This window comes from Lissotriton helveticus, chromosome 12 (assembly GCF_964261635.1).
Source record: "Lissotriton helveticus chromosome 12, aLisHel1.1, whole genome shotgun sequence".
Classification (NCBI taxonomy): domain Eukaryota; kingdom Metazoa; phylum Chordata; class Amphibia; order Caudata; family Salamandridae; genus Lissotriton; species Lissotriton helveticus.
In genome coordinates, this window is record NC_136073.1 from 343,225,092 (window position 1) to 343,241,869 (window position 16,778).

Consider the following 16,778-nt stretch of genomic DNA (forward strand, 5'->3'; position numbering starts at 1 on the left):
ATCTTTGGGTCGGCTAGCGATCGGTAGCAGTTCAGCAAAGGTGAGGTGCTGTTCCTGACAATGAGTTAAGTCCGTCAGCCACTCCTTGAACTTGGGGGCCCTGCCCCTACCCCAGCGACATGCCACTCGACGTTTCGCTAAGAGCAAGGCCACCTCCACTAGTTTCCTGTTGGCTTTCGATACGTGGGTTGTATGTCCGAGTAATGCAATGATCGGTTCAGCAGCGATGGTTTCCGCAGTCATCACTGTGAGTGCATCCATCACTTGCTGCCAGTATAAGCGAACCGGAGGGCACTCCCAAGCCAGGTGAAGGAAGTCCGCATGTTCAGCGCGACAGCGCTCGCATCGATCATCGTCCGTCAGATGGAACCGGCGCTTCTTCGCCGGGGTATAGTATAACTGATGTAAGAATTTGTAGTGGAGTAACTTGAACCTGCTACTAGCTGATATCCGGGCCGTTAGGGCACAGCAATATCGCCAGTGGTCGTCAGTGAGGTCCATATCCAGTTCAGCACCCCATCGCGCTCGAGCTCTCGCCTCAGGCAGCGTTGCAACAGGTCTGAGCTGTCGATAGAGTCCAGCAACCAGGTTTTTCCCCTCCTGCGAGCATAAAAGAAAGTGGAGGGGGGGAAATATCTCGGGTTCCGTAGGGAATTCAGGCAAGATGTCCCTCATGCCCTGACGAAGGCGCAGGTAGTAAAAGACATCAAGCGGGGTATGGACATTGGAGGCAAAGAAAGCCTCTGCGGTTTTAAATGTGCCATTCACAAAAAGCTCGCCCCAAGAGGTGAGCCGCAGTCGTTCACAGAGTAGCTGAAAGCCACGCTCTTGTAAAAGGGGAAGAGAAGGATGGAACGTCAACGGTAGTTTGGGGGAGTATGGCAGGAGGCAGGACAGTCTCTTCGCCATGCGGCGCCACGCATCCAGGGTGCAGGATACAGAGGTATTTGGTGTCTGTATCAGTGCCTCCGGGCACAATAGCAAGCCATTAAGGGGAATGGGGTGGACAATCCAGTCCTCCACCGCCAGTTGAGGCATGAAGGGCGTAGGGACCAACCAGTGATATGCATATTGCGCTTGTGTGCATAGATAATAGGCCTCGAAGTCAGGGACATCGAAGCCGCCTATCTCATAGGGCAAGGTTAGAGTAGACCACTTCAACCTCGGGTTCTTGCCCCCCCAGAATAATCGACAGAGCTCTGGCCGTAGAGATTTGAAGAAGAACGCCCCCGGGAAGTATGGGATATTAAGAAAGAGATATAAAAACCGCGGCAGGACCACCATCTTGATAAGGGATGCCCGGCCGGCCATAGAGAGTGGAAGTGTGATCCAACGATCAACCGTGGCTGCGAGTTTAGTAATGGCTACTCCGTAATTAGCGCGAATCGTTTCATCTTTCTCTCGTGAGATTTGGATACCCAGGTATCGGAGATCTGACCTACACCATTCTATCGTGTAGTCAAGGGGAAAATCGGTCACCGCGTCCGTCAGAGGGAAGAATTGCGATTTGGACCAATTCATGCATATCCCAGACATTCTACCAAATACCACAAATTCTCGTAATAACGGGTTAAGGTGGAGATCCGGGTGTTTAACATAGAGGGTGATGTCATCGGCATATAAGGACACATCTATTTGGCGCTGCAAACATTGAACGGCGCCCGCTCGATGCAGCTGACGTATTCTGCAGGCTAGGGGTTCAACGGCGATGGCAAAAAGGAGAGGGGATAGGGGGCACCCCTGACGCGTACCTCTGGTAATGGTGATGGAATGGGATAGTCGACCATTAATAAGAATTTTCGCGGTAGGTTGTGTGTATAGTAGTTGTATCCAGGAAATGAAAATCCTGGGAAACCCCATACTGGACAGGACAGAGAACAGGTAGGGCCATTCGACAGAGTCGAATGCCTTGGTGGCGTCGAGGAAGACGGCCGCTACAGGCAGGTCTGGGTGAACTGTGCAAAGTAGGGAAAACAGGGTGCGTAGGTTGTGCGAAGTAGAGCGACCAGGAACGAAGCCGGCTGGATCAGGCAGGACAATCTTAGTCATAAGAAGGGACAGCCGTGTGGCCAGGATCTTTGCCAGGATTTTAACGTCGCAGTGCAGTAGGGAAAACGGGCGGTACGAACCGCAAGAGCCTGGGTCCTTGCCTGGTTTCAATAGCGAGGTAATAACTACCTCACGCATAGAGCACGGGAGGATGCCATCAGCCAACGATTCCTCGTATACCTCTCGGAGGACAGGGGCCATGATGTCAATGTAGGCCTTGTAGAACTCAGCGGGTATGCCGTCTAGGCCAGGTGCTTTACCGTTTTGCAGCGACATGATAGCGTCCCGAATCTCATCAGTTTCAAAGGGAGCAGCAAGAAACGCCCTATCGCTGTCACTAAGCCAGCACAGGGCAACATCCCCAAGGAATTCTGAGTAGGGCACGTCCGCCGACGTAGCAGTAGTGTATAATGCGTGGTAGTGAGATGTGAACGCCGCTAGTATCGCATCTGTGTCTCTGAGGACATGGTCTTGATCAATAGTGAGTTCTAGTATAGTGTTTTGGTCTCGTGGAGGGCTTGTGAGGACCGCAAGTGCCCTCCCTGGTCTGTCCCCCTCGCAATATTTTCTGGCCTGCCAATGCTTCCCCTGAAATTTCGCGTCCCTGTTAGCCTCCTCCTTGTATTTCGACAATCTATCCCTAAATTCCGCCTGTAGATTAGGGCTGTCGCTCCCAGTCATGCGGAGCTCTAGCGCCTTTAGCTCTTTATGTATCGAGTGGATACTGTTCCGTATGTCGCGTAGTACCCCAAAGCTCTTGGATATACAATACCCCCTTATGGTGACCTTGAAGGCTTCCCAGATACTCTCGACTGAATCCACAGATCCTTTGTTCCTGGGAAAGAAGGCGGCAATTTCATCCCCCAACTCCAACCGGAACAGGCTATCTAATAATGCTGACGGTCGTAGTCTCCAGCCTGGCCTTGGGTTATCTCATCCAGGGATGCGTGTATGTAGAAGCACTGGGCTGTGATCTGAGTATGTTCTCGGTAGGTGTGAGACCCCCAGGACCTCCGTAGTGACCCCTTTAGAAACAAGGAAGTAGTCCAGCCGTGACCATGTGCCCATGTGCGAGGTAAAGTGTGTGCCCTCTCTCTGAGACAAGTGTAGGTGCTTCCATATATCCACCAGTTCACCCTCAGCCATGATGCCCTCCAGAGCCTCCCTGGCCCCCGATTTATAATGAGGTGCTCCGTCCGATCGATCTAAATGAGGTGCAATTGCCAGGTTGAAATCCCCACCCCATATGACATGGCGGGAACCTACATCAATGACTTTCCCCCAAAGTGTGGTAAAAAAAGAAGGCATATCTGAGTTGGGGGCGTAGCAATTTATAAATGTAATAGTGTTGTGACCCATGCGTCCCCACATCAGAGCATAGCGTCCCTCACTATCCAGCAGCTCCCCGTATTTATGGAATGGCACTGCTCGTCTAAACAGGATCGTCACACCACGAGCATAAGTAGAATAGGAGGAGAAAACCCGGAGACTAGCCCATTTACTAGCGAAAGTGGCTCTATTTCTTGGTGACAAGTGAGTTTCCTGTATCATAGCAACATGAATATTATGTCTATTAAGATATGCAATCACATCTCTACATTTCTTAGCATTATTAAGACCTCTGACATTCCACGATAAGCAGTTCAATTGTGCATCAGACCCTAAGCCCGCCACCAATACTCATCCATCTTCACATCCCACCACATCAATGGTGAGATAACAGGTAGCATATCGTTCATAGTATAAGACAGACTGTTGCGCGTTGCGCCTCGGTTACATTTCGCGTGTGCAAACCATGGTTCCCCAAACAATCCCATCCCCCCTCCCACTACTGCATCCCAATCATGCCAGCAGCCACCTGTTCCCACCCTTCCCCCCTCCCTTCGCCCTCCCATCCCACAACTTAGAATAACCAACAACATACATGGGGAACACCCGATAGGGGTACAACTCTAATGGGCGCACAGCCACTACTCCCGCCAGCCGACCTCCCGATCTGTACTGCCCTCGAGAGAGGTCGGGGCGTGCAGAGTGGTCCTTGGAATACCTTACCAACGGTGAGTAGTACAGTTCATTAGTGTAGGGTACATGTCTCGTAGCAGCCCGGGACAGGGGTCGTCAGCTGCAAAGCAGGATAGCATACAGATAGATCATGTCTGGAGTCTATTCTCCCCGCTCCTCGGCTACCGCAGGGGGGTCGTCTTCGTCCAGCACCGCTTCAGCATTGTGGCCGTCTCGCTGAGCCTTCCTGAAGGCTTTCAGGAAGTCCTCGACTTTTTGAGGATTGGTAAAGAAGCGGTGTTTCCCTCCATGGGTGACCCGCAGCCTTGCCGGGTAGAGGAGGGCGTATTCCAGCTGAGCCTCTCGCAGTTTCTTTTTCACAGGCATGAATTTTCTTCTCTCTTCTTGCACTAAGGGGGTAAAGTCAGGGTAAATGGAAAATTGCACGCCATTGTATTGTAGATTTTGTTGGGTCCGGGCTGCCCGCAGAGCAACATCTCGGTCTCGGTAGTTCAGCAATTTAGCGATAATCGGTCTGGGTGGCAAGCCAGGCTTGGGAACGGGGGCTAATGACCGGTGCGCCCGCTCCACGATAAATTGCGACGAGATGGCCTCTTCTCCTATCGAGCCCTTGAGGAGTTTTTCAATGTATAGTTCCATTTTACCCGTGTTTGTGGACTCCGGAACGCCCGTGACGCGTATATTGTTGCGTCTGCTACGGGCTTCTAAATCCTCATTCTTGGCCGCTATTATCCAGAGCAGATTATCCATGCGGGCTAGCTGTGTGGTATGGGTCGTGGTGATGTCATCATTGTCCGATATTCGCTGCTCCGTGGCAGTGATGCGCTCCTCATGGCGGTCAACTTTATGGACCAGGGCGTCCAATCTGGCGGTCATGCCATCCACCTTCTCCACCACAGTCGCGAATCCCTGCCGCATCTCTAGGAACAGTTGAGGCAGATCTATTTCCTTGGCTGGGGAAGGGGCGGCCGACGGGGCACTACTACTGGACTGCGACGCACCATTCGCCGGTGTTGTAGTCTTCTTGGCACCATCAAAACTAATTTTGGCTTGACGATTGTCAGTGCGCCCCATTCTGGCCACCAGTCGTGTCCCCTCCACACCAGCACCCCGGCAACCTGCGGTCTCCGAGAGGGTCGACGTCCGGAGGCAGCCAGCCACAAGCTACGGGGCCGCAGCGCTTGATCTGTTAACGCCCGCAGTACAGTCCACAGTGGGTCCACTTCCCTAAGGCAGAATGAGGGGTGCACATAGGTAAGATATCAGGCCCCCGCAATAGGGCCTCCGCACGTAAGTAGGCCTGTGATAGGCAAGCATGCAGTGAGGCTCAGGTCACCTGCCCAAAGGTATGTCCGCCCCCGGCACCGACGAGGGCCGTCCTGTCTCTGTCGCAGTAAAGTAGTCCCAGCGGGCCCCAGGCGGGAGGCCCGGTCAAGCACCCCAGCACCAAGAGGTCCGCGGTAGCACCTGCACGGCAATTGAAGCTGCAATGTCAGTCGATTATGGCCGCTCGTGCTCCTGTCCCGCGCCCCACAGCGAGCCGCCCGGCAGGGGGGGGAGAGCACGTTCTAGCGAGGGGTGGAAGCTCCTCACCTTGTAGACGGTCGCGGCGGGCACTCCGGCTGCCTGGCAACACCGGATGTCCCCAGGCGTCTTCTCCCCGATCACAGCACCGCGCCGCAGGCCCTCTCTCACACTCCCGGCCGGGCCAGGGAAGCGCAGGTCTCGCCAGCCCCAGAAGCCACGGGCGTTCAATCAGTTCCGGGGAGGCAGTCCGACGGGCCGGGAGCGCACAGCCGGGCGTAGGATGCAGCACTTCAGCGGCGCAGGAGCCGGTCCGAGCCAGCCCCCGAGACAGGATCGCTGAGTGGGCCCACCGCCTCGTGGCGAGCCACGGCCTCGCACAGGTCTCCGCAGCCGGCCAGCGCGAGGGACCCACCCCTAGGGTCCAGCCGGTCAACCCTCCACCAGCCAAAGCAGCGGCTCCCTCCGTCCAAGACGCCTGGTCTTCGGGTCGATTGTCAGGGGATGTCTCCTACCGCAAATGGCAGGTTAGTTTTCAAGTTATCTCACCGTTGGCAGCAGATAAATGGAGGATTATTGTACAAGGAACGGGAGCTGCTGTGCTAGACAGCCATTCCGTTTGCGCGCCCTCTAGCGCCCCCGACCTGTCATAAACTTAAGAGAAGTAAACACATATTTGGTTTACAGACACTTCAAGATGGAGGGCATCCATCTTTTGAGGGACTTACTTCTAGAAGGAGACTGGCAAGTCAAACTAGACATAAAGGATGCCTGCTTCACCATTCCTATGGCCGAAATCCACCAACCCTTCTTCCAATTTGTGTGGAAAAATCACTTATATCAATTTTAAGCACTCCCGTTCGGACTCTCTTCTGCCCCTTGGTGATTCACCAAGGTCATGAGGTGTGTCGTCTCATACCTAAGAGTAAGGGGCATTCGTTTAATCATCTACTTAGATGACATTCTCATAATGTCTCAAGATCCCTCACAATTAGTCAAAGAGCTGAAGTCTGTGATAGATCTCCAAGAAAGTCTGGGATTCATCATAAACAAAGAGAAGTCATTTCTGATTCCTTCCAGAACCCTGATATTCCTAGGTTTCACAGTAGACACATTACGATGTCTCCTTCTACTTCCCTAAAAAAGAATGACAAAAATCAGGAAGTAAATAAGACACCTCCTGAAACAACAAGATTTATCTCTGAGGGAGCTAGCCAGACTCCTGAGTCTCCTCTCCTCATCCATCCAAGCCATCTTTCCAGGTCCCCTTAATTATCGGGCCCTCCAAAGGGTAAAAGCGAGAGCCCTAATATCTGGCCTTTGGTACGGAGATCGGATCTGCCTAGACCAAGAAGCCAAATTGGAATTAGCCTGGTGGCTCAAGAACCTAGACGCGTGTAATGGAAAAGCAATCTTTGGCTCAAAACCAGAGTATGTTTTAGAATCAGATGTGAGCCTTCATGGCTGGGGAACTTGTCTTCTCAGTCAGAACACTGGTGGTATCTAGTCACAAGAGAAATCCTCTCACCACATAACTTATTTGGAACTAACAGCCAGCCTTTACGCTTTGATGAGCTTCAAACACTCTCTCCAGGGGAGGCCAGTCATTCTAAAGATGGACAACATGTCGGCGGTAGCACATATAAATCGTCTGGGAGGGACAAATCTGCGGACCTCTCAAATCTAGCAAAGAAACTTTGGATGTTCTGCCTGGAATGCAAGATCGCTCTCAAAGTGGAATACCTCCCGGGGAATTCAAACATCTCTGCAGACTGGAACTCAAGATTCCTTCTAGGTCACAGCAACTGGAAACTCAATGATTCCGTGCTCAATACCCTGAACAAGATCTGGGGTCCCGTAGAGATAGAATTATTTGCGAGCAGGTTAACCTTTCAATTGGAGAACTATTTCAGCTGGATGACCGACCCGGGTGCTCTGGCAGTCAACGCCTTCCTTCAATCTTGGAAAGAAGCCAAGGCATACGCATTCCCTCTCTTTGCCATGATTCAGTGAGTTCTTCAGAAAGTGAGACAAGACCAGTGCTTCCTTGTCCTAATTATTCTCTTCTCAGGCATGGTTCGCAACCACTCTAGAACTAGCTTGCAACACCCTTCTTAATTCCTACCCTAGAGAACCTTCTTACAGATATAGACGGAGGAAGTCACCCCCTAATTCAGAATGGGAGTTTAACCCTTCTTGCCTGAGAATGTCAGGAGATCCAATGAAATCTCGGGACTTTCGGCAACAGCTGTAACTCTCCTCGGAGAGTCTTGGGACCGGGCACTCACTACAGATATAACGAAATATGGAGAATCTGGGTACTTTGGCGCCTGGAAAGGAACCTGGATTCCTTGGAGGCACCTATTGTTGACATAGTTAACTTCCTTGTTGAACAATTTGAAAGAGGCCTCAGCTATAGAACTATCAATTGCTGTAGATCAACTATTTCTGCTGGTCATATCCTCCTCAACGGGAAAACGGTAGATAAAAATGTCATTGTTTGCAGAGTCATGAAAAGCATTCACTTAAGAGTACCTCCTAAACCTAAATATTTAAGCCTCAGGGATGTTTAAGTAATTCTTGATCTCTTCAATAATTGGCCTTCCAATTCTCTCCTAAACAGAAAAAAACTTTCCATTAAGCTGGCTACTCTCCTATGCCTAATCTCCTGCCGAAGGGTCTCTGATATCAAAGCCCTGGAAATTATCAATAGATCTTATAACATTTTCGGTGTAAATTTGAGATTTATAGAAGAAGTAAGACTTTGTCTGACATTTTGACTTATGCCCAAATCTTTGCATTGTGGACTGCATGAAAGAGTACGATCGCAGAATGTTTGCTCTTTGTTCCCAGGGTGTGAACCAATTACTTATTTCCTTTGTGAAACCACACAAAGGTATAATCTCGACCTCTATTGCTAGATGGGTTAAGACTGCTAGAGCTTAGCAAGTATTGACTTAACCTCTTCCATGCTCATGCCGTCCGGGAGCCGCCAAGCATCACGGTGGGCATGTGCGCAGGAAGGTCCCCGGCCATCCGAATCCCCGCCCACTAATGGAAACACCCGCACAGCGTGGAAATTCCGCACGCACGGAATGGGTTGAAGAAATTTCAAGCTCACTCCCTTAGAGGCGCAATGGCCAGTAAATCTCTCTGGTCTGGAGGTAATTTAGATGATATTCTCAAAGAGGCTGACTGGTCAAATGCCAGCACCTTTGCACGTCAGTATTGCAAACCTATTGAACATATGTCTGATGTTGTTTTACAAAGCTACCAACGTCATGTAGCCTCCTTTCTTGTAATGAAATTGCGATTCTCCTTTTAACATGACTAGAGAATCTGGATTTCATTAAATACACAGACGCTGACGTTATCCCTCCCGGGTCACCCCTTGGTGGTCCTACAATGATTTAATGTTGCTTATTACAGTTTAACGTTCTTTTATTAACTATGTACCTTTACTTCCTCAATCAGCTTGATAAGTTCTACACCTTTTGCTGTGTTCAGGTGGTACTCACTTCTCTCTCTTTTCAGGTAATCGTCCTTAACTGTGAGTCGTCTGAGCTTCGGACTTATCTTCATTCTTCCTTCTCCTTCATCTGGTTCATCAGAAGATTGTCTTGAAGTTTCAAGTTTTCATGAACTTATATTCCTCCACATTGAATGAATAAATGAATGAAAGAAAATTTGTAAAGCGCGAACTAAGCCCAAGGGCATCAAGGCGCTCTGGAAAGACAGGCCTGCAGGCACATCCAGCATGCATACTCAGTTTTGCTTTACAGGAAACTACCTGGTCTTAAAGGTCTTACGAAAAATAGAGTGGGCTTGTCGACCCGAAAGGGAGAAGGGGAGAGCATTCCACGCTTTAGCCGCCGCATGTGAAAAAGCTCTCCCCCCCATCTTGTCTTTATAAATCTAAGGATCACAAGCACATTTTTATTGACTGACCTGAGATTCCTAGCAGAGGCATACCTGTGAAAATTATTCTTTATGCCCACAGGGCCCTGTCCATAGTATGCATTGTGGGTGAGGCAAAGAGTCTTAAACAAGACACTACGGTCCACTGGAAGCCAATGCAATGAACTGAGGGTGGAAGAGGCCGAGGAGCGCTTGGGAAGATCCAGTACAAGCCTAGCAGCGGCATTTTGTACCAGCTGTAGGCAGCGCAGCTGGCCCTTATCTATTCCCAAATAAAGAGCATTGCAATAGTCCAGTCTGGCCAAAATTAAGGCCACAACGACCTTTTTCCGGGCTTCAGTGGACAAAAACTGGAAGATCTTTCTTATCACTCGGATAAGTCCAGAACAAGTAGCAACTGTTCTGGATACCTGCCGAGACATACAAAGTCCATCTTCAAGCACCACTCCAAGATTTTTCCCTTAAGAGACCGGAGTGGGACAGGAGCCCAAGGAGATGGGCCACCATTTGCTGGACCAGATGTCAGAGCTGTCCCCGAAGATCAAAACCTCCGTCTTCTCACCGTTTAGTTTGAGGTAATTTTAAACCATCCATGAGGAGACAGCAATCATACAGTTCTTAAAATTAAGCATGGAGTCCCTGGAATTTTGGGTGATAGAGACCATGATCTGCGTGTCATCCGCATAAGACAGCACCTCAAGTCCAAAAGATTGCACCATCCTAGCCAGCAGGGCCACATAGATATTAAAAAGGGTGGGGCTCAGAAACGAGCTCTGAGGCACTCCGCAGATAAGGGGGCAGGTTGTTGATGGTTCATGCCTTTTATTTGTTGCTGTTTTTCTATTCTGGAACCTTTATTATCTGCTTGGACTGCATTAAAGGAATAATGCATAACGTCAGCCGCTGTGTCCTAAATGAAATCCAGATTCTCTAGTCATGTTAATAGGAGAATCGTAATTGTTTTCAAGAAAGCCATGATCTGTGGGCCCCTTTCATAACTAATGTCTTCAACAGCATAGCCAAAGTTGCCCTCCGCCCTCATGGAAGACCAGTGTAATTATCCCTAGATATAAAAAAGTGGACAGGGAAAACCCGCAGAACTGTAGGCCAATTTCTCTGTTAGACACAACTGCAAAGCTCATGGGTACACTGCTCCTATATAGGTTGGAAGGGTGGACGCAAGAGAAGAATATTTTAATGCAGGCGCAGTATGGGTTCCAAAGGGGAAAGGACATGATAGATCAGTGCTTGAATCTATCTTTAACTATAGATAAATATACCAGAGTGAAATGTGGCACGATCTATATGGCCTTCATGGATCTATCAGCAGCATTTGACTGTGTGAACCACTCTAAATTATGGTATATAATGGAGTCAATGGGGATCGACCCTGCTATAATTGGACAAGAATCCAGAGCACACTTAGTGTATCAAATCTAATTTCAATCTTCAAATGGTCAAAATGGTTGAAGCGATGGGATAGATCAAACACGCATAAGTATTTCAAAACGGTTTTATTGTTCAACAGTGTTCTTTCCTCAGAATCACTGTGCTTATCACTCTAGCCTACACGTGTTTCATCACAGCATGTGGCTGTGAATCTTCAGGGCTAAAAAGGATGTATACAAAAAAGAAAATGAAAACAAAAGGAAAAAATAATCAAAATATACATATAATATGTGTGGAGGGTGGGGACACAAGTGAAGTGGAAACCAAAAAAGATAAGGATGGGAAAAAGAGACAGAAGGTGACTTTGGGTAAGATAACTCACGAGAAGTTTATATATCGGGTCTATATTAATAGCGCGTGTAATAGGTTGTGTGTAGTGACATACGGCCTTCAAAAATTGGTTGGTATATCTTATACTAAATGAGAGATTCATAAGTTTTATCATAAGCATATAATTTGTGGCGTGCGGTGACTTTACATGGTTAAGTACTGTCCTTGATGTGGTCTAAACCATAATATTTCATTCATTAAATTGTTCCAAGCCTCCAATAAGCATACAGTTTCCTAAAGTAGAAAATGAGTATTTCAATAATGGTTTCTATATCTTAATTCATTAATGAAACGGAATTTAAACGTTCAAATTAGGCATATGAATGTGTAAAGTAGCGAAATAATAAAACTGAATATATCATTTTACGGGTTCTGAACGTTCCCTTATGCCTAGACATAACCAACTTTTGTTAGTAAATGGGACAAGTGTCAATAAATAAGTAAATGTATACAAATAAAGATCAAGAAAACGTCTGTCATTACTCAAAATCTAAACAGTACTCAAACTAAACATGCTGTTCGTCCAGACGTATTCTCTGCTTTAAAGTAGGTACATAGCATATTAGCTTTCACCACGTATCCAATAAACCCCTTAATGCTATTTCTCATCATACATATTTCCATCTAGTATGCTTCATGAAAAAGTGGACATAAGTTGATATATTCATTTGTAATTAGTTTAAGCAAAAACTCGCTACGACAGAACCCTAAAGACTTCAAAGCATATGTGATTGTCCCAACAGTGTTAGAATGTCTCAATAGAAATTAGTGACTCTGTGCATTGTGAAAACATGGGCTAAAAGTACTATGCTGTAAAAGAAAAGCAAAAATTCGGAAAAAAGTATACAAATTGGAGAAGGGGGGGTTTTTGGGAATTACCTGATCTGAATGATCAAGGCGCGTTATCTGTTGAATGAGGATAAAATTGTAATCAGCACAAATAATGAAAGCCGGTGTCAGACAAGCGTTAAACAGACTACGAAGGAATAGTCAGGATTAATGAGGGAAAGACTCACCGGGAGACCGGTGATAATTCTGTCCCGGTCCTAATCGGGATGTTTATGTTTGTAGGAGAACGGTACCGAAAGTAATCGGTTGCCGTTTCGTCAAAATGGGGATCGTGTGTAACAGTTCACACAGCGTCGGTGCTATTCGGGCTACACAACCAAAAGAAGGGAAAATATTATTGTGGTAAAGTGGTTCGGTGACAAAATGCAGCGAGAGGCGAAAATCTCCAAAGAGACCGTTTCTATGGCTTACCTGTTTGCCCGTGGGTTGAGCCGAGTGCAGCTCCTGTTTCCGAATGCGGGAACAAACACCACGCGGTTCACGCCCATAAAATAGGGCAGTTGCAAAAAAGACTAGACCGCTCAGGTTGAATAATAGTGGGCAAAAAATAGAAGAGTTACTCAAAAGGATAATCAAAGTCCCCTTCATTTGCACAAAGTGCATATGTATAGGTAGGGGACGCGCAAATACGTGAAAAAAGAACCGGGTGAAAAATAGAAGGCTAATAATAGGACCCCCAAAAAATTAACCAAGGGGATGAGTATTTTGTAAAGAAAGGTAGAAGTCGAAATGATCGGTGTGATTCAGAGTTTAGTATGGACCAAAATTAGTCCCATGAGTAAAAGACTAAAACAGCGTGTTTGTTAATATTGTGCCTGCTATAATCACTTTCATTTGCCAATTATATTCCCATACAACCGCATGTGTTAGTTTTGGCAAAAACGGGAAGTGCACCCGCTCCTTCAAGATTGTCAGGGGCGTTAGGCAGGGGTGCGTCCTTGCCCCATTTCTTTATTTCCATCTATACAAATGAGGTAGAGGGAGCGGTGAACAGACATAATATTGAAGGAAAAATATAGAATGGACATAATATCTAGTTAAAAATATAGAATGGACATAATATCGAATGGACAGAATATAGTGATTAAAAATATCGAATTTAAGGTAAGTAATATCGAATTTTTAAATATAGAAAGTCATTATATCGAAGTAAGTAATATCGATTTTTAAAATATAGAAACTCAAAATATCGAAGTAAGTAATGTCGATTTTTAAAATATAGAATGTCAAAATAGCGAAGTATATAATATAGGTATTTAAATATATCGAATTTTTTATAATATCAAATTTTTTAAAGTGTTTATTAATGTTATTTAATTTTTGCGTAATCTAATTCTGTAGTGGGTTGTGGGTTTATAGGGGAATAGGGCGGGAAGTAATTTAATTGTAATTAATTAAAAAGGTTAATTTATTTATTGGTATTTATTTTGTATTAATTGTTAATTCATATTTATTTGGTAATTAATGAATTTTTAATTGGTAATTCATTTTTAATTGGTAATGTATTTTTATTAATTAATTAATTGATAATTATGTTTATTTTATTAATTTATTTTCCATTGTGGGTTTATAGAGGAATAGGCTGGGAAGTAATTTAATTGTAATTAATTAAGTATGGTAATTTTTTAATTGGTATTTATTTTGAATTAATTGTTCATTGTTTTTTAATTGGTAATTTGTTAGTTTTTAATTGGTAATTAATGTTTATTAATTGATTAATTGATAATTATGTTAATGTAATAATTTATTTTTTGTAGCGGGTTGTGTGTTTATAGGGGAGTAGGGTGGGAAGTAATTTAATTGTAATTAATTAAATATGTTAATTTATTTATTGGTATTCAGTTTGAATTGTTAATTAATGATTAATAATTAATTTTTAATTGATAATTTAATTTTAATAATTGATTATTTGATAATTAAGTTAATTGTATAAATTTATTTTCTGTAGAGGGTAGTGGGTTAATAGGGGAATAGGGGGGACGTAATTTAATTGTAATTAAGTAAATCATTTTTATTTATTAATTGGTATTTATTTTTAATGTATTAATTAATTGGTAATTAATTTTTATTAATAGGTAAATAATTGTATTTATTAATATTAATTTGTATTTGTAATTGATTCACTTTTTCCCTTCTGTTGCACTCTCTGGAGTTGGAACAGTAATTTTTTATACCTACGCTATTCAACGCTTTTCCTACTGTTGCACTCTCTGGAGTGGGAATAGTAATTTTTACCCCTACGCTATCCAACGCTTTCCCTACTGTTGCACTCTCTTGAGTGGGAATAGTAATTTTTACCCTCCCGCTATCCAGCGCTTTCCCTACTGTTGCACTCTCTGGAGTTGAAATAGTAATTTTTACCCCTACGCTATCCAACCCTTTCCCTACTGTTGCACTCTCTGGAGTGGGAATAGTAATTTTTACCCCTACGCTATCCAACGCTTTCCCTACTGTTGGACTTTCTGGAGTGGGAATAGTAATTTTTACCCCTACGCTATCCAACGCTTTCCCTACTGTTGCACTCTCTGGAGTGGGGATAGTAATTTTTTCCCTCCCGCTTTCCGACGCTTTCCCTACTGTAGCACTCTGTGGAGTTGGAATAGTAATTTTAACCCCTACGCTATCCAACGCTTTCTCTACTGTTGCACTGTCTGGAGTGGGAATAGTCATTTTTACCCCTACGCTATCCAACGCTTTCCTTACTGTTGCACTGTCTGGAGTGGGAATAGTAATTTTTACCCCTACGCTATCCAACGCTTTCCCTACTGTTGCACTTTCTGGAGTGGGAATAGTAATTTTTAACCTTCCGCTATCCAACGCTTTCCCAACTGTTGCACTCTCTGGAGTGGGAATAGTAATTGTTACCCCTACGCTATCCAACGCTTTCCCTACTGTTGCACTCACTGGAGTGGTAATAGTATATTTTACCCTTTCCGCTATCCTACGCTAAAAATATTGTACATTTATTACTAATATTACTTTTATATATATATATATATATATATATGTATTAACAAATCAATTTGGATGTTTTTTTAACTTACATTAATTATATAATAATTTTAAGGTTATTTAATTATTTTAAGTATGTTTAACACCTTCGATGCTGATGACGGAGCGGTTCCGTCATCAGCATCGGTTGGGCTGTGCTGATGACGGAACCGCTCCGTCATCAGTACAGCCTGGGGGGGAGCACTGGCGCTCCCCCCCTGGGGCATCGATCGCGGTTATTTTAGCAGGGGTGGCAGCGGAAGACTTTCCGCTGCCACCCCCTGGCCCCCCCATGCTTCCTGGTGACGTCAGTGAGCACAGCGCGTGCCGACGTCATCAGGAAGCGCTGGACGCGCTGGTAGCGCTGGACGCACAGCGTCGCGATCGTGCACCAGGAATGCCCCACTAGACACCAGGGATTTTGTTTTGAGATTGTGTACTGTGCAGGAAGCGACCCCTTGGGCAAAGGTGGCTTCGAATTTGGGGCCAAATTATTTTTCAGACTTTTCTGCCCCCCCCCCCCCCCCCGGGGCAGATCGGCCATTTTTTTGGCCGATCTGCACCCAGGGGGGGGGGGGCAGAAAAGCCCACTAGACACCAGGGATTTGTTTATAATTGTAAAGGAAGCGACCCCTTGGGGAAGGGTCGCTTCCTAGTGCCCCGGCAGATCGGCCGTTTTTTGGGCCGCATCTGGACCCGGGGGGGGGGGGCAGAAAAGCTTCCTTAGGGGGATAAATTATATTCTAGACTTTTCTGCCCCCCCTGGGGCTGATCGGCCGTTTTTTTGGCTGATCTGCACCCAGGGGGGGCAGAAAAGCCCACTAGACACCAGGGATTTGTTTATAATTATAAAGGAAGCGACCCCTTTGGGAAGGGTCGCTTCCTAGTGGCCCATAATTTTTTTTAGACTAGTCTGCCCCCCCTTGGGCCCACTTGTTTTCAAAAGTATGTTCTGCCGTGTCTTTATTTGGCCTCTCTGCCCTCCGTAGGGTTCCTTCCAGGGGGCCCACATTTATAATGATTTATATTCTGCCCCCCTTGGGGACAGACACCCCATTTGTGACATACCCTGTGACATAGCCTGTTGTAATGTGTGTTGTTTTTGTTTCTTCTAATGTGTATTTTTTTTTCTCTTTAGATTGTTGCAGTGTGCGGTTCCGTTACTGGTGGTTCTGTTGTTCTGCTGTTTCTGTAGTTGCATGTGTTTGGTAAGAGACCTGTTTTTTGTTCAATTGTAATGTAATTGTTTATTTTGCAAACTGTGTAGTAATAAGAGTATGTATGGTTTCTGTTTTTTGTGATTGTAAAAAATGTTTTGCATTTGTTTTTGATGTGTCCTTCTGTAGATGTAATTTTTTTTTTCTTCTTTCTAGTGGGATATCGTTGCCTATTTGCTGTGTCTTTGCAGAGTAGGTGCTGGTGAGTGTAGTTGTCTCTTGTAAGTGAATTGTATATTTTTTCTAAATATAGATTTTTGTGATAAAGGCTTACATTTTTTATGTTACTTTGCACAGTGTTGGGGTTGTTGAGTTGTTTGTGCAGACTCCTTTATTTGTAAGGATAATGGCTAGCCGCCGTATTACAGCTCAGCAAGTTGTTGGAATGCTTTTTGATTCTTCCTCTGACCATGGTCCAGAGACTGACTC